The sequence below is a fragment of the Petaurus breviceps genome, unplaced genomic scaffold (genome assembly GCF_028583685.1).
Source record: "Petaurus breviceps papuanus isolate PSGF00001 unplaced genomic scaffold, PetGlider_PUasm1.0 90762, whole genome shotgun sequence".
Classification (NCBI taxonomy): Eukaryota; Metazoa; Chordata; class Mammalia; order Diprotodontia; family Petauridae; genus Petaurus; species Petaurus breviceps.
Genome location: NW_027187339.1, coordinates 1933999 through 1959534, shown reverse-complemented (window position 1 = coordinate 1959534; position 25536 = coordinate 1933999). Strand labels below are relative to the sequence as shown.

Here is a 25536-nt window from a genome sequence, read left to right as displayed (position 1 = left end):
AGAAGAGGACAGAAGGAAGTTTAGAAGGAAACACAGAAAAGAAAGATAGCTTTGAAAGTAACATGTTGAATTTATTATATACTTTTAAAGAGAAAAATCAAGCCATACATAGTAGAAATGTGGTTTTACATATAATCCCATTTTTTCTATTTTTGTATATAGAGTGGCACTAGCTGGTGTTCATTAAATTGAGAATTAAAAAAAAGAAAACACCTGGAAAAGAAAGAAATGGTTATGAAAAGGTTATTTATGAAAATCTGGGTTCCCACTCTGACTTGACTACCCATAGTTAATCAGGAAAAGGGACGCTTCTTGCACGTGGGGGAAAATCCCGAACAAAAAACCTAGGCTGAGAAATATTAAACAAGTATGATTTGGATCAACATTTATCAAGGTCATTACTAAAGAGATATCATGAAATACTGCAGAGAATAATTTTGGTGAGAATCTGATGAGAATTATTCTCCTTTTTCCTCCTCCTAAAACTTTACTGATAGAATTCAGTCAGTTCCCTCATATAACTGACTAGAAGTAATTTCCTAAAACCCAGAAGGTAAAGCAAGCACAGATCTTTGTAATTATTAAAAGACTGATAATTTCCAAGTTTCAAATGCAAACTGCTTGAACTGTAGTAACAATGTTGCTTTAAAAAAAAGTTTTACTAAGCTAAAACCTTCTGCTTAGAATGATAATAATTATTAGTATGATAGCTAACATTTTTATATTGCCTACTATATACCAGGCAATGTGCTAAGAGCTTTATAAATATTATTTCAATTGATCCTCACAACTCTGGGAGTCAGTTGCTGTTAAAGATAAGGAAATGGAAGGAAAAAATATTCTTCTAATTGAAAAAAAAAAGTCTCCCTTTACCCCAAAACCTGCCATTAGTCCTACTAACTACTTTGAATGCAGTTGCACAGAATGCTTCAAATATTTCTTGCAACTTGACTTCCTTTTTAACTTCTCCAAGAAGCTTCTTATCACACTTGTTACAGAATCAGTTGACAGATTAATTTTTAATGTGGCAATATTTTACTTATGGGCAACCAGGTGGCTCAGTTCAGAGCTCTGGGCCTGAAGTCAGGAAAACTCATCTTCCTGAGCTCAAATCTGGCCACAGACACTGACCCTAGCTGTGTGACCCTGGGCAAGTTACTTAGTTCTGTTTGCCTCAGTTTCCTCATCTATAAAATGAGCTAGAGAAGGAAATGCTAAACTACTCTAGTATCTTTGCCAAAAAAAAACCCCAAAACCCAAATGGGGTCAGGAAGAGTCAGACATGACTAAAATGACTGAGCAACATTTTACTTTTATGGATGTGATTTCATTGATGTGGGTACTATTTCCACCAATGCAGATTAAACCCATCTATCTCATCCTGTATGATTCTTTGTTCATGTCCTCTTGTAAATTCCAGTATGCTAGGGCCTTTCCAGTATGCCGTCTCCCACTATGCTTAGGAGCTTTCTTCTATTTATTTTTACATGCATATCAATGGAGCACATCAACTGTCCAAAGGCTATCCTTTGACCTTGCTCTAACCCATCTTATTTCCCCCTAGCTGTACATTTTTCTGATTTCCTTTGGGCTGTAATTGTAATACAGCACAGCCTACTTATGCTTACCAGGTATTTCTTTATTGCCCTTTGGTGACTCCCAGTTTCAATTCTTTGTAGAATCCAGTATTCCAAAACTTATAGCATATAACACCACTGGAAGAATATCAGTGTTAACAAGATGTATATTTGCTTTAGAGAAAAGCTTGGGGTCAATTAAAATACTCAAAACCGAAATTTCTCAAATCATCCAAGTCTGACCAAAATTTTCCCCCTCCTATTTGATTCTGGGCTCAGATATTTGTATTGATAGAGAAGCTTCTTGTGTTGTCCATCCAGCTGCATTTCAGAGGGTGGACAAAAAGGCATTCTTCATCCACCTGGTTATTCCTATGTGAATAATTATGCCAAACTCCTTTGAGCAATTATGGATCTTATTTCGGAGGCTTAGCAATGTTCCAGGTCTGATACAATGCACATACCATTGTTTACAAAAAGAGATTTCTGGACAACTATATGTCCTAGAGGACTCTCTCTTCTATTTGCACTGGACATGCTCTGTGACAGCAGCAAACATTTTTGGAAAACGCACATTTCCCTAAAGCACTACTTGATATTAATAACCAGAGGATCATCAAACAAATTCATCTCTGCAACATCTGTCAAAGAGTATTCTACATTTTGACATATGTTGAGAGATAAACCTTGTTGAAGTGGAACCTTAAAGGCAGTGTACTTTCTAAAAATAGTCGACAATAATAAACACAGTTAGAACTTGGATTCCCTAAGCTTTCAATCATTGATAACTGATGAAATTATAAAGATGTCTTTTTTGATAGAGTAGAATTTGCGACAGCCAACCTGTTCCCCTTCTCATGCCATCAAGAATGCCCTTGATGGATGTGTATATTATTCACAAAAATTACAGAGATGGAAATACAGGTACATGGGCCAGGCCTTATTGATGGTCTCTTGGTTGTCTTTTTTCCTTTGTAATAGTAAGATTTAGGAGTTTCCCATGCTTTTGGTATCTTTTTCTGTTTCAGATAAACTGGGAGTTTATCCATCTCCAAGTTCTTAAAACTGCATCACTTCCCAAGCTGCTGGTCACCATGATGACGTGGTGAGTCCGGCTGCTCTTTCTGTTCCTGTTTGCCTCCATGCCACCTCTCTATCCCCACGTGGTGTAACTGGCACTATGACACTGAAGTCCAAAAGTGTAGACGCTGTTATCCTTGATGACAAAAAGAGCTCATTACACAAAATTCTTTACAGACCTTTCCCATTTTTTATATCTATTGTCTTCTTTGCAGTTTCACCTTTCAAAGACCTCAGATGACTTTGCTTAGTAGGGCCTTCTGCCAAATTGACTCTAAACTGTTTCTGCTGACACAGTTTCTCACTGTTTTATGAGGCAATACTGCTCATAATCTTCTTTTATAATAGTTTGATAAATGAGGACTGCCCTGAGCTACTATCTTTCCACTTGGCAAGGAAATCAACTGTTTTCAGGCTAAGACGAGGCCCCAGGTGGCAGAGTGGATAGAGTGTCAGGCTTTGAGTCATGAAGACCTGAGTTCAAATATGGCCCCACTTGTGATCCTGGGCAAGACACTTAATCTCTGTCTGCCTCCATTTCCTCAGCTGTAAAATAGGGATAATAATAGCACTTAGCCTGCAGGGTTATTGTGAGGATTAAATAGCAGAATATTTGCAGAGAGCTCAGCGCCTACCAAAATAAATGCTTGTTCCCTTCCTCTTTCCCTTTCTGAGATCTTTTAGTTTCCTTATTATGACAACTGATTTACACGAACTAAATTCCTTTAGTAAATTATTCATAATCCGTGGCTGTTTCTATTTCCAATTTTTGGTAACAACAGCCTATTAATATAAGACAAGATAGAGTTATTTTACTTGTACATGATGTCTTTTAAAATTTTTATTATTTCTTCTGGTTTTTTATTAATTTTTATCTTTGTTCTAAGAAATTGGTGTTCTCATTGTACACAAACATGTGATTCAGGTATGACTCCCACATCAATAATGAGACATTTCCTACTTGTTAAAATACAATCAATTTCATTTTTTACAAAAATGTCATTTTATGCTTATTAAGTCCACTGCTTTATGAATTTTTTTTCTGTACATTTCGATTAAGTTCTCAGTGCTATTCATAAGGCTTTAGGCTTTAGCTTCTTACTGATGCACCATTTTCAATCTCCTCTTATGTCTACCTTTGCCTTGAAGTTAACAAATATTAAGCAAGGTGTATATTGATTTAATTGATAGAGTTTTTGTATATGTCTTCTCCCCCCACAAAAAATATGGTGCATAAGTTGCAATTCTCTTCATGGTGCTATCTCATAAGCAACACAAGAGGACTAAATATTCCTTGAAATGATGTTTCTGATTGCCTCTGGACACGAGCCACTTCCCATTTAGATGCACTTTCTTTTGTCTTCTGGTTTCATCTACAGTGAAATATCAAGATTAATACCATTCATCCTAGTAGCAGGCCTACTTGTGGACCACTGGATAAAGATCTCACATTTGGAGGATCAACGTCAAATTTTATATTTTGTAGATTGTCTAACAAATGTGATCCTTGTGCCCTCTGACTGCCTTTCTGCCACTGTCATCACATAAGAAGAATGCAGTCACTCAGGATAGAGACATTTTTTCTTTTTCCAGATTTTATGGATTAATGGCCAAATTTGGCTCCATCAAGTGTCTAGACTACTACTGACATGCCTCTTCATATTTACAGTAAACCACAGAAAGAAGATGCTGTTTGGCTGGGAAATTTTTGGAAGCCTTTCCAGAATGGTAGAACATATTTGTGTGATAAAGGCTTTGAGAATTCTGCATCTCTATTATACTGAGAGTGAGGAAGGCTAGGACTTTTTGTAACAGAGAAGAGGCTTTGGAGGTAAGATTTTGGTTTAAATTACAATGGCTAAATTAAATTTACCCAAAAGATTTACAATAATTGATTTGTTGCCAGTAAATAAGAAAACAATTATTTTGGAAGTCAGTGCATTTATCCAGAAACATTTGAAAGTAGTAAAGCATACTAATGATAAGAGATTCTCCTGGTGATATAAAGTATCTTCCTTAATTCTAGATACAACACTATTTAGGTTAATGACATCAACTGAAGTATAGCAGAAGACAAATGCATTAGCTATAGTATAATTTAACACTGGTAAAAAAACAATTTTCATATTCTCCTCAAATTCTATAAGGCCCTCTGTCTCATCAAGTGTTAAATATATATATATATATATATATATATATATATATGTATATATATTTGTTCTGCAGTATTTTATTCATAGATGACTGAATTTGTTTACTAGACCTTCTGCTGATACTGTTTTTCCTTTTGACTTATCTGTTTATATCTAAGGGCTTTGAGTTTTCTTCTTCCTGAAATTGGTGGTAATTTCAGTCTTCCCCTCTTATTGTCCTTATCATTTGCTTCCTAACTTCCTCCTGTCTGACTATGGGGGCTTTGGGAGCTGGATCACAAACGTTTCAGCCTCCTCTCACACTGGGCAATTCACAGTTTACTAGCCTAGGTCTCTGCCTCATCTGACTTTTAGGAGGTCATAAGTGGCTCTTCCACTGGATGCTATGCTCTTCTCTCAGGCCTATGGGAGTGCTAAACAGATCCCCACATGTCCTGTGTTGTGTCCTGGGTGATCTGTCCCCCCCTCCCTCTGTTCCTCAGTTCCCTGGCCCAACACAGGCAATTCAGAATCTGTTTCCCCTGGCACTAGCAGTTCAGTGCTTTGTAGAGCTGGTGTTTCTGGTGTGCAGCCCCCAAAAGGCTTTTTTTTTTGCTCTTTAAAGGGCTGTGGCCAAGTTGGCTGTCAAGGCCCAAGTCAAGTTCTGTTCAATCTAGGATCGAGGTCTCAAAAGCAATGGAGGAGGGCACTTTGTTGTCCATCTGTGTCATGTCCTTGGGTCTATTCCTGAGGCTTTGAGGCCAGTAGCATGGAGGTGGGAGAGGGGTGCTAGGTGAGCTCAATATCAAGGATGAGCATCAGTTTATGGATTTGTGATTTTTTTAAAAAAGCTTTCTTTTGGGTTCGGGGTATCCTAGACCCTGGAGAGAAAGAGCTGAAATTATTTTATCTTTGTTGTACTTTCTGTTTTGACAATGTTTGAGAGGTTGTGGGGATTAGAAAAAAATATCCAGTCCTCTCATCTTACTGCTCATGTGACTCAGGAGTTCAAAAACTGATTTTCAACTGTCAGTTAGCCAAATCTGATAGGAGAATAATACTTTAGCATCAACTGGGATATTTTAAAATAAATTCTGACAGGCCTGAAAGCACCGAACTTATATACATTAGAGAATAAGCTGTAAAACATTTTAATTTAGCAAATAATGGCATCTTTTTTCATCCATATAACAAAAGCAGTGCCCCAAGTAATTCAGGTTCATGGCTTTGAAGTTTAGATCTTGCAACTAATGGAACAGATTGGAGTGAGATTATAACAAGATGAGGCAAGTGTTTTCAAACGGGTCCTCAACTATCTGCTAACATGGTCCTTAGGTGTCTCCATATTAAGTTAGCTCCAACTCCACATGTGTATCAATTGGTTACTTCTTTCCGAGAAGTTGTAGAATTTTCAGACTTCGAAAATTCTTATTAGGATGAAGTAAGAAATAGTCAAGATTTGTTTTTATAAGTTGGATCATCAAGCACTAAATCCAAATTCAAACAGGAGGAGTTCTTAGGGTAAGAACTGTAAGTTCACGATACATGAAGACATACAGATGGCACACAAATGGAGCCCTTTGTGAAGGATGGACACTGAATGCTGAAAGAAAAGCCTCTACCTTCCACATTATAAGAATTAATTCAAAAGCCAAATGTAAACTTTGGAAAGCCAAAAATCTACTTGCATTTGTCTGGACCATGTAGATTTGGGCTCCCTGGATGATTTTAGAAAGACAATCTCCAATATCACACACAACCTCTTTAACTCAGCGGATGTTGCTGAAAGGTCCTTACCTGAATTTATAAGCCTGGGAACTGAGAGCCAACATGAGATTTATGGCCTCTCTCCTTGAACAGGAAAAATGATGATTGTGACCACACTGTCCTGATGACTGATAATACAATCTCAGTGAACTAATGTTTATGTTTTATTTAGTGATTTCTGGCACTGTGCTGTACTGTGGCAAACAGGATGAATTACCCTTTTTCCAGTTTACATAGTCAATCTTGTAAATAAAATAATTTTGTCTTTTCTAGTTATCTGTCTCTTGGGTTAAAATTTGTTGCTATGGAAGTCAAAGAGAAGGAATTTAATGTATATGTTCAAATGGTTTTTAGCAAAAAGGCAGGTATATTCTAAATTATGCCATATGTTCATAAAGACCATAGATTTAGGGCTTGGAGAGATGTTAGAGGTTGTATGATTCAATCCCCTCATTTTATAAATTAGGAGGAAACTGAGGCTTAGAAAGGTGAAACGATTTGCTGAAGGTAACAATGTACTAAGTACAGAGCTGGGATTCAAACCCAGATAGATACTCTGACTTCACACTACATATAGACCCAGGAAGTATTCTTTTTTATTTTTCCCAGTATGTATTCTTACAGTCAACCTAGTCAATTTTTTTTGAAAAAAGAAAAAAAAACAGCCTCAAAGACTCCTTACCAATGAGTTTCCTACATTTCAGAGCTTAAAATAAAAAGTGTCAAAAATGAAAATTAGAAACCACCCTTTTTATCCTTTCTAAAGCCCAATGTCTTGCTCTGTAGAAGAAAATGCCAGCAATGCTTCCCTAGTGTAAATGGAAATTAGTCTTGTTTTTTCAGATTTCTTATACTTGAAGAAACTGCCTGATTTTATATGCAGGTTTAAGAGATCTCTCTCCTAGGGATATAGGCAGGAGGTAATAATACAGTAACTTAAATACATATTATTTTGCTTTCAAGCATCCTTTATGCTAAGGAGATTTTAAGGAGATATGAAAAAATTCCTGCAAGAGAGCTACAGTATTGGGTAGGTGGCATTACCAAGTCTCAGAAACATGAAGAGACTTGCATAGCTCTTTTCAGTAGTAAAGCCAGGATTAGAAATGAGATATCCCGAGATTCTCTTTCATCTAAAAAGAGCTTGGCTATAGCTCCTTCAGTGGGAAGCATAATGCACCATGGCCATCTATTTTCCTGCCCTTGCCAACACACACAAAGCACATGATGCTAGGCATCCTTATTGTCCTAAATGACAGAGCGATGTAAAGAAACACAGGACCAGAGGTTCAGAACTGGATGGGCCCTCAGATGACATCTAGTTCCAATCCCTTTATGTTACCAGAGGACATGAGCCTCACAAAAACTTTCTAGGAACTTACTGTATTTATTGTTTAATGTCTATACGAAGTATTGACTTTGTAGAGCGAAATGTAACTTTGAGGTTCTACTGACAAGATGTCATTCAATACCTTAAAATCATACAAGACTCTATGACAATGGACTATACAACTCTGTTCAACGATCTGCTCAGGACTGACATTGAGCTAAGTATTAAATAGGGAAATATGAGCATGCTAAAAGTATCCAGTTTCATGAAAGTAAACATGAATAAAATTTCCAAAAGAGCATTCTCTATTGATGACAAGGTTCTCCAAATGTTCTTACTCACAATTCAATCCAACCTTCTTTTAGTGTTTTCTCCTTTCTCAAATGAATCAGTATCTACCTAGCTGCATACAAGTTACATCCTCCTGGCAGACTGCAAGTTTCTTGAGAGTAGGAAATGTTTTATTTGGTTGTTCTAATTCTAGCATAGTGCCTTACATGTAATGTTAAGTACTTGACAAATTTTTGTAGAAGTGAATTTTCAGATAACATTGTATCAATTGCATCGAGTCCTGGAATAATACAGAGCATTCTTCCGTGAAATTCACAACAATGGAAAAATAATCTAACCCTTTAAACAGGAAAACCAAGGGGATTTCCTGCTAAGACAGCTTCCTAAATGGGAGGCTGAATGACTAGCTTCTATCCCTGCTCCAGCAAAACCCTGAAATTTGTGCCAGACCAAAAGATGATCAAGAAATGCAGTGAGAAATTAGAGCAAATCATTCTTACCCCCCTGCCACCTACTCCCCTGCCTCCATCCCCAAACTGCACAAAAAGTCAGCTATAAGCCTATGGACAACAGTAAGGAAAGTGGACATCAGAATGACCGGAGGTGGGGCACTTGTGGCTAGAAGTTGCAAGATCAGAGGGCTGTCCCAAGAAAGACCAAGAGTGGGACCTTGGAAGGCCCAGGAAACAGCAGTTATATCGGTGAAGGTGCTACAGTGCTCAAACTGAAACAGTCCAGGAACCCAGACACTCAGAGGTACCTAGCACTTTGTTCTGGGATACCGTAGAAGGCCCTAAAGATCTAGTGTTCTGAATCTCAAAGTTGTAGAGGTATCTAACCTCAGGAGGCAGAAGGAACTCAGGAGACCTAGACAAACACCAAGCTAGGCTGACCATCCCACCCAAAAATGAATAAGAAGCAAAGACAGCCTGGAATGGGCTAGAGAACTTTCAAGCACCTGTGATAAAAGGCCAGAGCTGAGTAGGAACTCTGAAACACAAATGCAAGAGTCTGGAGAAATCTGGAAATTTATCTGAGTTTTGGGAATAAGCTACAGGATGATGTAGTGCTGAGTCTAGCACAGGGAAAAGAAACAAGTGTCCCTTCAGAACCAAGTAGGTGAAAAGTACCTACTATCTACATCAGGACATGCAGCAGAATTTAGTCCTCTGATTTAGTTCCTCAATATCAGGGTCTTGGACTGGCACCACAGAGAGACAATGTGATGAATAAATCTGACTGTCAAGTTTAGTTCTATAGCATTTTCCCAGACTGCTTACTGCTATAAAAGCCCATCTCATTAATACTGAAATTTTCTCATTGATTCCACACTGTATGAATCATAGACCAACACAATTTTGGAAGAATTAAAATTACAAATAACTTCTTCGAGTCAATAATAAAAAGATGCATGGTGGCTATAAGCAAGGCTGTCAACAATCATTCCATTAATCAATTCATCAGTAAATATTTATTAAGCATCTATAGACAGACCAGGAGTGGGGAACCTGTGACCTCAAGGCCACAGGTGAACCTCTAGACCTTCAAGTGTGGCCCTTTTACTGAATCTAAACTTCACAGAACAAATCCCCTTAATGAAAGGATTTGTTCTCTAAAACTTGGATTCAGTCACAAGGCCACGTCCAAGGACTTAGAAGGCTACATGTGGCCTCGAGGCCGCAGGTTCCCCATCCCTGTGCCAGACATTACGTTAGGTTCTAGGGATAAAAATCTAAAGAATGAAATAACCCCCTACTTTCAAGGAGCTCATATTATATTAGGGAGATAACAGGCACATGTGTAAGTTATATAGAGAGCATACACAGAAAAGAAGCATACAGAAAGACAAGACAGCTGGGGTTGAGGTATGAGCAGTAGGATGACTCAGGAAAGGCTTCAAGTAAAAGTCTGAGGGCTGCTTCTTGAAGAAAAAGAGAGCACAGGAAGTATAGACAGGGTGCAGGGAGTGGAGATGGCCCAGTGCAAAGGCAAAGAGATAAGAAATGGAGTACTTAGGGTGAAGGAAGAGAGAGATGAGGCCAGTCTGGCTTGACTGTACAATGCAGGAAGGGGAGAAGTCTATACTGAGACGGCAAAAATAGGTTTGGGGCCAGGATGTAAAGGATTTTAAAAGCTACACAGAGGAGTTTATATTTTATTCTAGAGATAATTTGTTGTTTAGTCATTTCAGTCACGTATGACTCTGTGACCCCACTTGGGATTTTCTTGGCAAAGATATTGGAGTGGTTTGCCATCGTCTTCTCCAGTTCATTTTACAGACAAGGAAACTGAGGCAAACAGGGTTAAGTGACTTGCTAAGAGTCATACAGTTATTAAGTATCTGAGGTCATATTTGAACTCAGGAAGATGAGTCTGCTCTATCTACTGAGCCACCTAGCAACAGGGAGATACACAGTTATTTATTTAGAAGAGTGACATGGGAAAGCCTTGGTTAAGGAAAACCACTTTGCTAGCTATGCGGATGATACAGCAGGAGGGCACAGACTTGAGGCAGGGGAGCCATTTTAAGAGTCAAGGCAAGAGGTGATGAAAGCCTGAACTAGGTGGGGGTTGTGTGAGTAGAGAGAAAGAATCAAGTGTGAGACAGAAATGGGGATATTTGGCCATTAAATGGATACCTGGGGTGATGGAGAATAGGGAGTCCAGGGATAAGGTTCTGAAACAAATTAGAAGAAGTCGATGCTTTCAATAGAAACCGAGAAGTTTGGAAGAGGAATGGTTACTGGGGAGGGGAAAGATCATGAGTTCTGTCTTGGATAAGGTTGAATTTCAGAGGCCAAAGGACATCAGGTTAAAATGTCCAACAGGCAGTTTGTGATGTAGGACAGAAGCTCAGGGGAACAAGTCGGGCAGAGGAGACTGAAGAGCATGGTGAAAGAGTAGAGTCTGGAGGACCCAGAGAGGAAAGTGTTAAGATGCAGCAGCAGAGTAAGAACGACTGAGAAAAGATCGGAACATTTGGCAAATAGGTGATCACTGGTAATTCTGGAGAGAACAGTTTCAGTTGAATGATGAGGCCAGAATATAGAAGGCAAAAGACTGAAGAGTGAGAGTAGAAGAAGGGGAGGCAATGAATATAGGCAGTGTGGCCCCCACATCCCAGCCACCTCCAGGAGTTTGGCTGTGAAAGGGAAGAGGGATACAGGATGAGAGTGAGAAGGAATGGTAGGGCCTAATAAAGACTATTTTTAATGTTTTTATTCCTTAAGGATAAAGACAGTCATGTTTGAAGAGAGTAATGAAGCTAGGAAATAGGGAGAGGTTGAAGATTAAAGAAAGAGAGTGGGGCTGAGGGAACAATCTTCTTGAGAGGATAGGATAGAGTACAAGTAGAGTGGACGACTTTGGCGAGGAGGAAGGCCAACTATTTGTCAGAGACTGGAGGAAAGGAGGAGGGGATGATGTCCAGGGGTCGTGAGAGGAAGAGAAAGGGAAATGAGAGACCTTGTGGTAATTGGCTTAATTTTCTTAATACAGTGAAAGGTGAGTCCTCAGCAAAGAGAAGGTTACAGTGACAAAGGATCCTTTAGGAGGCTTGAGAAGGAGAAGTTTTGGAATAGCTTCTGTAGGGAGTGAGACAGGAAATCAATTAGAGAGGAATACTGGATTGCCTTGGTACAACGCAGGTCAGGAAATTTAAGACATTATTGGCCAATGACTCTCTCAATCTCTCTCTCCCCTCCCTGTACTTTACACACACCCATACCCACAACCACCCACACAAACACACCAGCACATGTGCACAGAAGTGTGAACTAGATAAGAAACCAGTATCAGTAGTTCCATTTTATATGTGAGAAAAAAGAAGTGCAGAGAATTGAGATGACTTTCTCTTAAGTGCTGTATAAACAAGCCAATGCAATGTTCTCTTCTACAATTAAACAGCTGATGTCTACCGCAACTAATTCTACTCTTAGGATATCTTTAGGTTTACCAGCCTAGGGGAAGATGGTCCTAAGGCACACTTACATAAGTACTATATAATTATTTACAGTCAAGAAAGAGTCAAAACTGTCATTCAGCTAAAGTAAAAGGGTCATCTGAGGGTATAATATTCACATTTATAAGTAGAATGTTGGCTCTTTGTGTTTCGTGTACTGCAATTATGATCCCACTTCACTTTCACTTTAATCTTTTACATCCCTTGACATATTTAAACATATTTTCTAAATGTACTCAATTTTATGGAGATAAAGGAAATAATTAGGACTATGTTCTCCAAAAATAAGCAAATTCATTATGTCCTTAATTTTTTAAGAAAGCTTTTATGAAGGGATATTTACTTTAAAGATATAGCAGACAAATGTACAAACATTTTCCCCAATATCTAGGGGGCCATTCTCTCCTCTACCACTTTGGTCATGGAGGGTGGAGGGTAGAAGGGATATGCCCTTAATTTTAAACTAAAACAAATAAGCATGCTATTTACATGGAATTCATATACACAATTTCCATGTCCATTAGTAGTGAATACTTTTGTACAGGATCATATTTTTTAGCTTTTTCTGTAAAGGTAATGACTACTTTGGCTCAAATTCTGATAGCTGCCACAAATGAACTGAATATAAAACTCTCATTTTGAATCACTGATCACAAAAAAGTAAAACGATTCTTCCCTCACTGACTTCTCCATGTAATAGCCAGAGACCACACACAAAAGTCAGAGAACTTTTGAGCTTTTCTTTTGTTACAAGTCTTAAGCTTAAAGAGGAAGCAGGTCAGACAGAAAAGAAAACTGACTAGTGGTAGGCGGCCAATGGAAGCAACTCCACTGACAAACAGCAGCTCTGATATCACAATGAAAAACCTAGCTATGCATTTTATAAAGAAGGATAGCAACACCGGTGCTCTTATAACTTGTGCTACACCCTCTTCACTTTTGCACATCCAGAAATCCCAACTGGCTGCAATAACCTTTCTGAAAGTAGTTGCAAGTATACCACGTTTCTCCTTTATTCTCATCTTCCTGCCCAAAAGAGAGAGCAAGGTAGTAAACGAACTTTTATACACAAGGTATAGTTGGATTCTGTGGGACTAAGATGGCATGAAAATTGGGAGGATTATTAAGACACCTCAGTGATTTATAATTTTTTCTATTTAATTTCCTTACAATTCCAGGAGATGATGACTGTTTTGGTTGAAGTTATAATTGCTGTTTCCATGTAGCATAAAGTGCTGCTTGCTGCCAGATTTCTTTTTTTAATTGCTTGGAAACTATACAGAGACTAAAGAATGAAAGACAAGAGACAGAAGTAGAAAAAATAAGGAAGCCTGAAGTAAAAGAATAGAAAAGTATTTAAAGATAAATAATAGGAAACTGGCACAGAAATTAGTGAAAGGAACAATAACAATAATCCATGATTTAATTCTACTTTCTAAGCCTCGAAATCTTCATAGTAAAGCTGTAACAATATCTCTGAATCAGTCATAAAAGATCAATAATAAATTTATAGTTATCCAAATTCAACTGCCTTTCAACTGTTACATGAAGCTCATCATTCAGCTGAGAAACACTTATTCTTGAATGGAATGCCACACCGAGAAAGGTCTGTACATTGTTTATCAGGGCAATGAAATCTGCTCATTTCATTAAAATGAATGACTATGGAAACAAACTTTCTTTAGGAAAAAGAGATGCTAACACTTCTTAACACAGTGGGGTCAGAAAATAAGCAAATCTAGGTAAAAAAAAAAAATCTGTCCACACAACCTGTGTTACTGATAAGTAAAAAACTACTTGGGACTGGGTAAGAATTTTTAAATTATACTTGAAGATGTTTAAAACAAACATTTCCCACTAAAACCCCACTGCTTACCAAAGCACTAAATAAAACCTTTGGCTTTATGAGTTCATCATACAGTATTCTTTCTGATGTACTGTAATTTCGATGTTCCAGCTTCTTCTTCCTTTCAACAAGCATTCCAGAGCTCCAAGTTCTCTTCTCTTTTTAACAGGTTTTTAATTGTTATGATAAAACAAAACAGTCCCAACAGTCCCAGCACTGCTATTGTAACAATCTCCCTTACATAACTTAACCATATTACTCAATGCTCTGAGCCTTCCAAGCCATAGATATTAGACAAACATAACAGGCTAATAATACACAATGATAGCAAGCAGCTTCTTTCCTTTGACATTTTCAGTTTTCCTTAAGGGTCAATTCTACTTGTTATTCTGGGAATTTCTAGTAGAGATAAACACCAAAGAAAAAAAATGGTTAAAAAATAGCTTAAAAAAATTATTTTCTCTTGTAAACAGGCAAAAGTTCACATAAGGGCCTCGACCCAAAAAACAATGCTTCAGAAAACAAATTAATTCTTCATTTTACAACTGAAAAAATTTTTTTTACAAATTTTCCCTCTGCGCCCGCTGTCCAGGTTGGAGCCTGACAGAATTTTCATATCTAAACAAGAATTTACAATGGAAAAATCACAATAATTTTAAGCTATGAATTGCAGACAGGATGCAACTGTATTAAACACACATACCCTTCAAAAGAAGTAACTGCCTGAAGCAAATAACTGCTTTTATTTGTGACATTTAATATGCAAGACTTTTCACTTGCTGCTAAAAAAATTAGAATTTGGGTTTTTGTTACTAAAAGCAAAGGCTAGAGTTTATTTCTTCTATTTTTATAGGCTTATGCCTATGTAGTCAATAAACTGGATCCAGGATTGAAGAAAGGAGAATGTCTCCTTTTTCTTTCTAGTTCCAGTCACCTTTTTCCTACCACATCTTTTGAGGGTTTCTCCCTAAATTTTTCTCATTTTTAATCTCTTCCTATCTACTGGTTCCTTCCCTACCACTTAAAACATAATCAGGTCTCTATAATCCTTAAAAAAAAATGGCCCCGACCTTCCCAATAACAAAACTTTACTTGACCCTGTATAATCCTCAAATAACAGTTCTCTTGGTTGCATAGATACACTCTTAGAAAGAATAACCTACCTCTTCTTTTTACCATTCACTTCTTAAGCCCTTGCAGTCTGGTTTCTGGATTCGCTAATCTACTGAAACTCTTTTCTCAAAGACTACAAATGATTTCTTAACTGTCAAATCCAAAATCATTTTCTCAGACCTCATACTCCTTGAAAATGAAGATAGGTGAATATAGAGAATAATACTGAGATTCACAATAAGGGAAACCATGATGCATGCCCTCAATTTTCTCACTAAAGTAGGAAGTACGGCCATCTTCTGGGGCGATTGTGGGGGGGAGAGAGAGGGGAGGGAAGATGAAAGTCTGGAGAGCATACTTCCAATTAATAATTCGAGAAATTATGCTTCTCATTGTTTAATCTAAAGATAACTGTCTTCAAGGGCAGAAAGTCAAGAATGGCAAACTAGATGGCCAGAGAAACCCTTTCCAGTTCTAGAGCTATTATCCTGTGAATAAAATAAATAAATCTAATTACTTTATTCCACTAATTAAAGTTTCAATGGTTTCCTCTTGTCTGCTGAATAAAGAATAAACTCTTTGCCCTGGTATTTCAATTCCTTCCATCAAAATATAGTACCCACCTAGAAGTTTTCTTTCTCATTTTCCCACATCACTTCTAGATTATGTGAGGAGTTTGACATGATACTAAGAGTACTATGGAATTGGCTTCCAGTTAACCCTAAGACATCTTGGAATGTTTATTTTACCTGTTTTTTATCACAAGGAGGCAACTGGGGAACCATATGGCCTGATTCATTGTCCTTCCAATGCTCTTCAGTAATGTACTTAACTCATTTACTCCTTATCTTTTTTAAAAAATCTCATGATTTTCTAGCACCATGTTTTGCTCTTTACTATGATGTCTAACATTTTTACTTATAGACATTCTATCCATCATCCTTCTAGGCTCAAGCCTTCCCTGATTCCCTGGTTGGAAGTTTTCTGTACTCTAGTACTTTACAGACCTCTCATGTACTTACTACATTCTATAATGTATAATATTTATCTATGTTACTATCAATCAGTCATTAGCCATTAAGTCAACAAGTAATAAGCACTGTCACCTTGTAAACTCCTTTTGGGCAAAACCTTGTCTTAGCATCTTTTCACTTTCCCCAACACTTATCTGAAAGTACTCATACAGCAGCAACTCAATAAATGTTTGATGAATGGATAAATGTTGAATGGAAAAGTTGCTATTACCAAGAGCTCAGGCTATACAATGAACAGGGACCCTGCCCCTCCTGCCCACCCCCTTTGCCATTATTCATGACTCTTCTCCATGTCCGATGCTTCCATACAGGCCTATGAGCAGAAGTAAAGCATAGAGCCTTAGTCTAAGCCCTCTTATTTTACAGGTGAGGAAATTGAGGCTCAGAAAAGTGAAATAATTTGCTTAAGGTCGGACAGTGTCAGAGACAGAATAGGAATTCAGCTCTTAAATGTTCAAAAACAGGGTCATTTCCACTGTACCAGTCTAACTAGTAACCAGTAGACCTAGCTTTTATTATAGGGCTAATAGGTAAGTTGTCTATGTAGAACTTTGTAAGCCAACTTTTTTGGGTGGTGAGGGGTGCAGATAGGGCTCCTATGTGGTAGTTAACTATATAGATATATTATCATTTAAATAACAAAATGAAAGCATCCAAAGGTAAAGTGAAAGGTTAATGTTCCACAAATGAATGGTTATTATTAGAACTCAGTATTTAGGTACTTGACAGAACATATAAATTTAAATGTTATAAAAATTATTTATAGTTTTATATATAAATATATATTTATATTAAATAGAAATATGTATAATATATATTACATATGATTATAAAAATTATATGTAACTTGAAAGTTACATATAAATAATATAATATCTATGACCATGGTTTACAATTTATACTTACTTTGAAATCACAGGCCTTTTGGGTCAAAATAGTTAATATATGACCATGATATCCCCATCCAGAGAACTACTAATGTTCTGTTAATATTAGGAGCAGTGTGGCAGTTATGTGACCCTGGGAAAGCCAGTTAATTTGAGCCCCATTTCCTCATTTGTAAAATGGAGGCTAACATTATATGCATTAGCTACTTTGCAAGGTTATTATGAAGTAAATTTTGTATATCTTAAAGTGTTAGATATTACTGTTGCTGTTTTACCATGGTCTATAATACTTACACTATAGCTCAAGACCAAATTAGCTTATGTCCAGACTGGTAAGCTTTCCTTATTATCAACTAACTTTTATTAATTTTTTATTACTTTTATTAACTCTAATTAATAACTTTTATTAATGTGAGATGTTAACAGGACAAAAAGAAATTTCCACCATAGCTATTGGTTAAGTTAGTATCATTCAAGGCCACTAACTGCTACCACTTTCGGCAAGTCGGTGACATCTCTCCACACCCATTAGAAGACTCAGTGCTTTCTTCACTGTACCATATAATGTAATAGACTATCACCCTGGGTAAGAATGATGTATATGAAGAATACAGAGAAGCAGAGAAAAATTCATATGACTCAATACAGAGAGAAGTAAGACAACCAAGAAAAAAAAAATTATATACGATGACTCTACAGCAGTTTAAGTGGAAAAAAATAACAACAAAACTCCACATAGAAATACTGTGCAATTATAAAATAAAGCCTGGACCAAGAGAAAAGAGGAAGAACTGCATCTCCCCTCCTTCTTTGCATAGGTAAGAGACTATGGGCATAGAACACTGCATATACTGTCAGACTTGGTGCACGGGCTAGTTTTGTTCAAATGCCTTTCTCCTCTTTTTAAAAAATTCTTTTTTAGAAGGGATGGCTCTCTGCTGGATGAAGAGGAATATATTTGGAATTGAAGATTAAATAAAAATAAAAGATATCAATATTGTTTTTTAAAATAGTCATACTGTAGAGTATCACAGTTAATTGTATTATCTTAATTTAAGCTAAAAATGACTGGCACAGCTTGTCATTAAAATCCCACACTTAATAATGAGAAAAATCCTGAGATTTTGATTTGTGAACCATAATGCAACTGTTGAACTCTATAACCACAGACTGTATCAATAACAGGAAATAAAACAGACATGTTAACAACAAAAGTTCAATACTGAAAAATCAGTTCAATATGCTATATTGCAAACAATCAATCACACTGCAATCATCATCTACAAATCAAAGTGCAATATAGACAACCATGTGGGTATTCATATAACTATATGGAAGTGTGTGATTATGGACAAGCAGATTGAAACGGTAAATTACAAAACTGTCTCTTGTAATTAGCTTGCTAGAGAACTGAAACAAACTTCCTGCATTTATTCTGCAGAGGGAGCAGAGATCAAATTACAGACTTTCAAGTGAATTGGGTTTAACTCTTCAATGGCATAATATGTGCTGGGGTGAAAAAAACAAACCAACGATTATACCTAAACAAAATGAAGTAAATTCTTTACCACGGGAGGAATCTGTCTGGTGATTTCATTTCTTTTTTGGTTGAGATTATAGTGAAAAGCAACAGTTTAACACTGGAACTTTGTAAACTGTATTTATTCAGCTTGATCATTATCTGCGATGCTTATTATCAGGACATTTTAGGGCATCTTAGGGCTACAAATTAAAAAAAAAAACCTTCCAAGGGACAAGTTTGCCATTCTTCAGACTTTCCTTCTGTCTTGGTGAGATGCAGTTGTATAACTTTCTAGGATTCATGATAATCCTGTCAACATGAAGCAAGCAAGAGCAGAGGGACGACTTCCTTGAAGAGAAGGTCCCTTTCACCCATAAACTCCATGCACTGAGCCCTTAGTGCTTGTCCATCTTCTCACAGCTTCTGACATTATACAGTATCCTCTGTTCTGTAACCTCTTTTCTCTATGACCAATTAATTCTTGTACTGAAAGTTCTGTCTTAGGTTTTCAATTTTTTTCAATATGCAGGAAAACAGAAAAAAGGGAAAAAAAGTTTCACACAAACAAATAAGACTGTAGCATGGCCTAGTGTGATTTTTTTTTTCAAGAATGTCTTAATCTTCATTTTTAAGCTCCACACCTAGAGTCTATCTCCTTTTGGGGGTGTTTGTTGTCTTCAATACATTCTCATTTTGTAATGCTGCTTCTTCAATTCCTCCATTTCATCACCATCTCGCTCTTATCCACATTATTTCCATTATTCTTGTTACTTTATTTACTGAACTAATAGCGATATTTACTCTCCAGTTTAAGTAGGGAGGCAAAATTTACAAGAATGCTGCTCTCTAAGGCACCACGCACAGCACTTCAGAGGACAGGATTCTAGGAAATTTCACTTCATTGCTTTCCCATAAAAAAGATCTGAAAAGGCTTACACCTGGCTGTTGTCAACACATCCAAGTATGCTTGTGATCACACAATAAAAAAGGGTTACACGTTTTTGTTTTTAAAAACAATACAGCAGGAAATCTGCAATGGTTTATCTTTCTAATAAATGTTAGAATGTTGTTGATTGTCAAAATATTGGCCTGCTCCTTTTAAGAACTTTCTTTACAAATGTAAAGGTGCCTTAATATTCTCACATATGTTAAATTTCTGGGTATGCCCTATATTAAGGAAACTTTATAAAACAAACCAAAAACCTATAAATAGATAAAACATGGAGTGATTCTTTACATTAAAAGAAGATCCTTCACTCACAAAAAAATTTACCACATGGTTCCTTTAAACAATACATTAAAAATTATTCAATTCATACAAAGCACTAATTTATCTCCAATTTTCTAGAAATACATCTCTTGTGCATGACAAATTCAATCTATCATCATTATATTAATATTATTTTATACTTAAATAAATACTACGTACCAATTTATTTCACCAGTAGATATTTAAACATGAATAAAATGGCTACATAGGAAATTGAATTTCTTTTATTTCTCAATTATTTTTAAATACCATATATTAATGTGAAAGGTTTTCTGACTTGCAATGCACAATTATGCTGTGATATTAATTCTAGTAAGAATCACACACAGTTATGTAAGTAAAGACTTTATTATATAACCAGCGAACCAGAACTGAAAGTTCTGTGTTTAAATGAACAAGTTAAGCCTTGAGAGCTTCTTGAAAATATGTTCTATTTGGTATGATCCAACCAAAAGATTTCCTCTCTGTGAACATTAAAATTTGCTTCACGGGGATGGCCAGGTAGCACAGCAAGTAAGAGCACCAGCTCCAGTGTCGGGATGACCTGGGGATCGAATCCGGATATTTGAATATCTCAAATACTCAGCACCACGCCCAGAAATAACTGGCCGTGTAACCTTGAGCAAGTTACTTAACCCTGATTGCTTAAAAAAAAAAAAAAAAGAATTTGCTTCATGTTGAGGTCTTTGTCTCAAAAGTAAAGGCCCTGGGGGGGCCAGGTGGTGCAGTGAGTAAGAGCGCTGGCCCCGGAGTCAGGAGACCCGGGATCGGTTCCGGCCTCATATTCTTAGCATCCACACAAAAGAACTGGCTGTGTAACCTTGAGCAAGTTACTTAACCCCAATTGCTTTAAAAAAAAAAAAAAGTAAAGGCCCTTCAGTTCTCAGGCTAACTACACAATGAATACAGGATAGACTTGAGTTGAACTGAATCAGACTCATAAATAACTATGACGGCTCTCCTTCTCCCCTCCACCTTGCCTCTGACTGATCTCCACCTCTTGATTCTACCACTGAGGACCTTTTGAATAGGGAAAACACTAGAGAAAGTGGGGGGAGAGAGGGTATCATTGGAGAAGTGGCTCTCCTTTCCCCCGGACATGCACAGTTCACATAATTCGTGGTACTAGTGAGGGGCAAGGTCCAATTTTGTTTTTCTGCACAGTGGTTTTGTCCCTTGCTACTCTCTGGTTTGAACTCCAAGTTGGATAAGACTGATACCAGAGCTCCTTTTATGTAGGTCCAGGAATTTAAGAATTGTCTAGGAACGCTTCTCATTTCCAGGAGGCCTGATTTCTTTATCTGTCCTAGAAATCTTCTCTGACAAGGCAGTGTCACTGAATTCCTTTACTAATCCAGGAATGTGCCACCATTCTACTCTATCATCTCTGGGGCTACATGGTTACCTCCTATCCTGAGGTACTATTCTTCCTTGTGGGGGGTATGTGGTTCCCTTGTAGAAGTACAGGATTCTCTCTTGTTTTTTATTTAATATTTTATTTTTCCCCAATTATATGTAAAAAACAATTTTTAACATTCATTTTTTGAAGTTTTAGGTTCTAAATTCTCTCCCTAGGCTTCTCTTCTATAGAACTGAGCCATAGTTTATATGTGAAGACCCTTATTACTTCAAATCTCTCAATTTTGGTTCTACCCTTCTCTGTTTTCCCTTTCAAAGGCCAAGTTCAAAGTTGTGACTATGGCTCAGGTGTATGACTAGATAGGATTCCATCATCCTCAAATGGGGTTATAAGAAATTGGAATGTTTCTACTTTGGAGGGAAAGCCTGCACATCTCCATGGCCCCTCTAGGGTTGGAGAAAAACGAGTAGCCTCAAAGATGGCATTAGATGTAGGCAAAAGTAGAACTGCAAAGAATTTGTGGACAAACTACAGAGAAAAACTAGCAGAATGATGAAGGGCCATATGGGAATTAGCTAAAGAAACTGTGGATATTTAGTCTAGAGAAGATTTTGGGAAAGGGGGCATGATAGATATTTTGAAATACTTGAAGGAAATTCGGGAGATTACTTATTTTATGTGGCCCAAGTGTGAACTAGGAGAAATGGGCAGACGTTGTAAACTGGAAAATTTAGGCTTGCTTTGGAAAAGGACTTCCTAATAATGAGACCTATACATAAGTGGAATGGGATCCTCTATGTTGAAGATTTTAAGCAAATACTGGAAAATTCCTTGTCAGGGACTTTGCAGGGGGTGGGGAGTGGGGGGAAGGTGTGTGTGTGTGTGTGTGTGTGTGTGTGTGTGTGGTGGTCTGTTTTTTCAGGTACAAGTTGGACTAGATGGGAAATTCTGTGATTTTATGGAATGAAGTAATTCCATGACCAAGCTGCTTGGATAAAGCACTCCCAGAGAATGCTGAGTTCTAGGACCAAGCAGAAACCAGAAATGAAGATCAACAAGGGACAGAATCACAACACAAATGAGCAAATCTGGGGACTTGCACTTCACCAGAACTGATAGTCATAAAGACTATGCAAATGTCTCTACTGACCTTCAGCTTCTTTCTGTGGCAGAGAAACCTCAATCCTAGGAGAGTATATAATAAGCCCAGGGAGCCCTAGAGATTACTGGACAAGGCAAGGCTTATTGGAGGAAGAGAGTGGGCTTTCCAGCTACTCCAAGTGCTTGCTTCTTTTGGTGGCATCTCCAACGAGGGCAGGTACTCTAGGCCTGGACGCATCTAGGGCTGAGACAGCGATATTCAGCTATCTCCTGTAGTGGTAAGACAACTTATCTGCAGCACTGTGCTCAGTTCCAGGCACCAAGCAGAAGAAGGTAATTAAGATGGTGAAGAGCCAGGCCATGTGAAGATCAGCTGAAGGAAGTGGTGAAAATAATACAGTAACTACCTTTACATACTTGAAGGCAGGTCAGATGGCAGAGGTGCCAGACTTGTTCTGTTTGGGCCCAGAAGCAGAACCAGGAGCAGTGGGCAAATTTTCAAAGAGATAATTTTAAGCTTAATGTAGAAAAACCTAACAATGAGAACTATCAGTGAAATGGACTGCTCTGGGAGGAAATGGATTCCCATTTACTGAAGCTAGATGACCACATGTTGGACACACTACGCAGAAGGCATCTTGCTCAGGCAGACGCTGGGATGGCCTGTTAGCTTCCCTTCAACATGAGATTCTGTTACTGTGGAGGTCTATGGGAGAAGTGAGGCTCACCATGTGGGTGGGGTGCTTGACTCCTTAGCAACTCCAAATGTTTTGCTATTGTGGAAGATTCTCAACAACAGGTAAAATATCTGGGAAGACCCTTTGTTAAAATGAGTTCTTGGGGGGTGGCTAGGTGGTGCAGTGAATAGAGCATCGGCCCTGGAGTCAAGAAGACCTGAGTTCAAATCCGACCTCAGACATTTAACATTTACTAGCTGTGTGACCTTGGGCAAGTCATTTAACCCCAATTGTCCTGCCTTCCCCCTCCAAAAAACCAAAAAAAAAAAAAAAAAAGAGTTCTTTGGGGGGAAAAGGGTCCATTCCTTATTGAGGTAAAGTGTTTTTCCATTGCAGGGGGACTCCACCTTAGGATATTGTTATTATTATGGAGAACTGATTAAGTGCCTGAGGAAGGCAGAGGTCCACTGAAGAGAGCTGTTTCAATTGATCTTGGGCAGATATTTTCTGATTTCCATTTTCTGTCCTGTTAAATAAGATCTGTCTTATATTTAACATATTTTTAGCCCTAGTGCTTACATGGAAAGTAAGGGCCATTTGTCTTTTCCATAGAAATCCAGATATGAGCCAAGATCTGGTGTCTCTAGAGGAAACAAAGGGTTTGGATATGAGCTAACAAGAGAGTATTTGGGAAAAGCCTCCATGATTGAACCTCGTCCATGTAAACCTAGAGTTTCAGTTATAGGCCACAGGCTACATTAAATTGGTACACATTAAAATGTGGTACAAATATTAGAGTAAAATATGTTAGCCACAGGGTCTATGGAAAAAAAGTATATATCTGACTAGTATACTTCTTGCAACAGAATGCTGAATAAATTGGAGAAAAGCTCTTTTCTTAACAAAAAGAAGTTATAAACCTTTATTTTTTTTGCTATTTTTTGCTTGCATATGACTTTTATTTCTGAATATATCCCTTTCCTATCCATAGAGCCATCTCTCATAACAAAGAATAAAAAAGAAAAAACAAAGCAGTTCAACTAAACTAACTGACCTATCAACCAAATCTGACAAGTGTATGCAATTAAATTTACCTTTAAAATCACAAAACCATAACAAAATCTCTTTCATTCAAAATTAATAAAAGAATAAATAGGGGCAGCTAGGTGGTGCAGTGAATAGAGCACCAGCCCTGGAGTCAGGAGGACCTGAGTTCAAATCTGACCTCAGACACTTAACACAAAAAAAAAAAAAACTAGCCATGTGACCTTGGGCAAGTCACTTAACCCCGATTGCCCTACCTCCCCCTCCAAAAAGAAAATAAATAAATAAATAAAATAAAATAAGGTTAGCTCTGGATTTTTTTTTTTTATTTTTGGAGGGGCAATTGGGGTTGTGACTTGCCCATGGTTACACAGCTAGTTTTGTGTTAAGTGTCTGTGGCCTGCTTTGAACTCAGGTCCTCCTGACTCCAGGGCTGGTGCTCTATTCACTGCGCCACCTAGCCCCCCAAACATTAACAATTCTTTTTTTTTCTTTTTGGAGGGGCAATTGGGGTTAAGTGACCTGCCCAAAATCACATCGCTAGTAGGTATTAAGTGTCTGAGGTCACATTTGAACTCAGGTCCCTCTGACTCCAGGGCTGGTACTCTATTCACTGCACCACCTAGCCGCCCCCTGCTTTGTTTAAAACAAAAACAAAAATGGGGCAGCCAGGTGGCACAGTGAATAGAGCACCAGCCCTGGAGTCAGGAGGACCTGAGTTCAAATCTGACCTCAGACACTTGACACAATTACTAGTCATGTGACCTTGGGCGAGTCACTTAACCCCAATTGCTCTCCAAAAAGAAAAAAAAAATCAAACAGAAATCAGAGAAATTCTATATATTATGGAGCGGCTAGGTAGCACACTTAACACTTAACTAGCAGTGTAACATTGGGCAAGTTGCTAAACCCCAATTGCCCTGCAAAAAACCCCCAAAAACCAAGATACTCCAAGGGGCAGATAGGTGGTGCAGTGAATAGAGCACCGGCCCTGGAGTCAGAAGGACCTGAGTTCAAATTCGGCCTTCGACACTTAACACAAAAACTAGCTGTGTGACCTTGAGCTAGTCACTTAACCCCAATTGCCCTGCAAAAAGCAAAAAAAAAAAAAAAAGAATAAATACATTACCTTGAGGAGAGGCAATGGACTCAAGGTGTGGAAAAAGACACACACTTTTGGATGGCCAGTGTGGGAGCTTCCTTTGTTACAAGGGTTTTCTTTTTCTTTTTAAGTTAAGGGGGAGGTTGGAAGAAGAAAGGGCTAGTGATAGGGTGGTCACAAATAAAATAACAAGAGGGTCACTTTTTAAATGCATAAGCATTTTTTAAAAAATGCCCAAAAGAGGACAGAAAGAAACAGAGAAGCAGTCCATTTTTGTTAAAAAGAAAAGCAAGCCGTAGGTTAACAGAATTGGGGCTCAATGTATAATCCTTTTTTTCTGTTATACTTAGTAGAATAGAAATGCTTATTTTACTTGGCATTTTTTTTAAATTTCAGGATAAAAATAAATAAAAAATGAAAAGTGTACTCATTACCATGAGAA

At 37.7% G+C, this 25536-nt stretch overlaps 1 protein-coding gene across 6 annotated transcripts in view; it reads right to left on the bottom strand.

Annotated features, from left to right (window-relative positions):
* KAT6B (lysine acetyltransferase 6B) overlaps positions 1–25536 on the bottom strand; it is a 236385-nt gene that overhangs the window by 15713 nt on the left and 195136 nt on the right. The window lies entirely within an intron of this gene.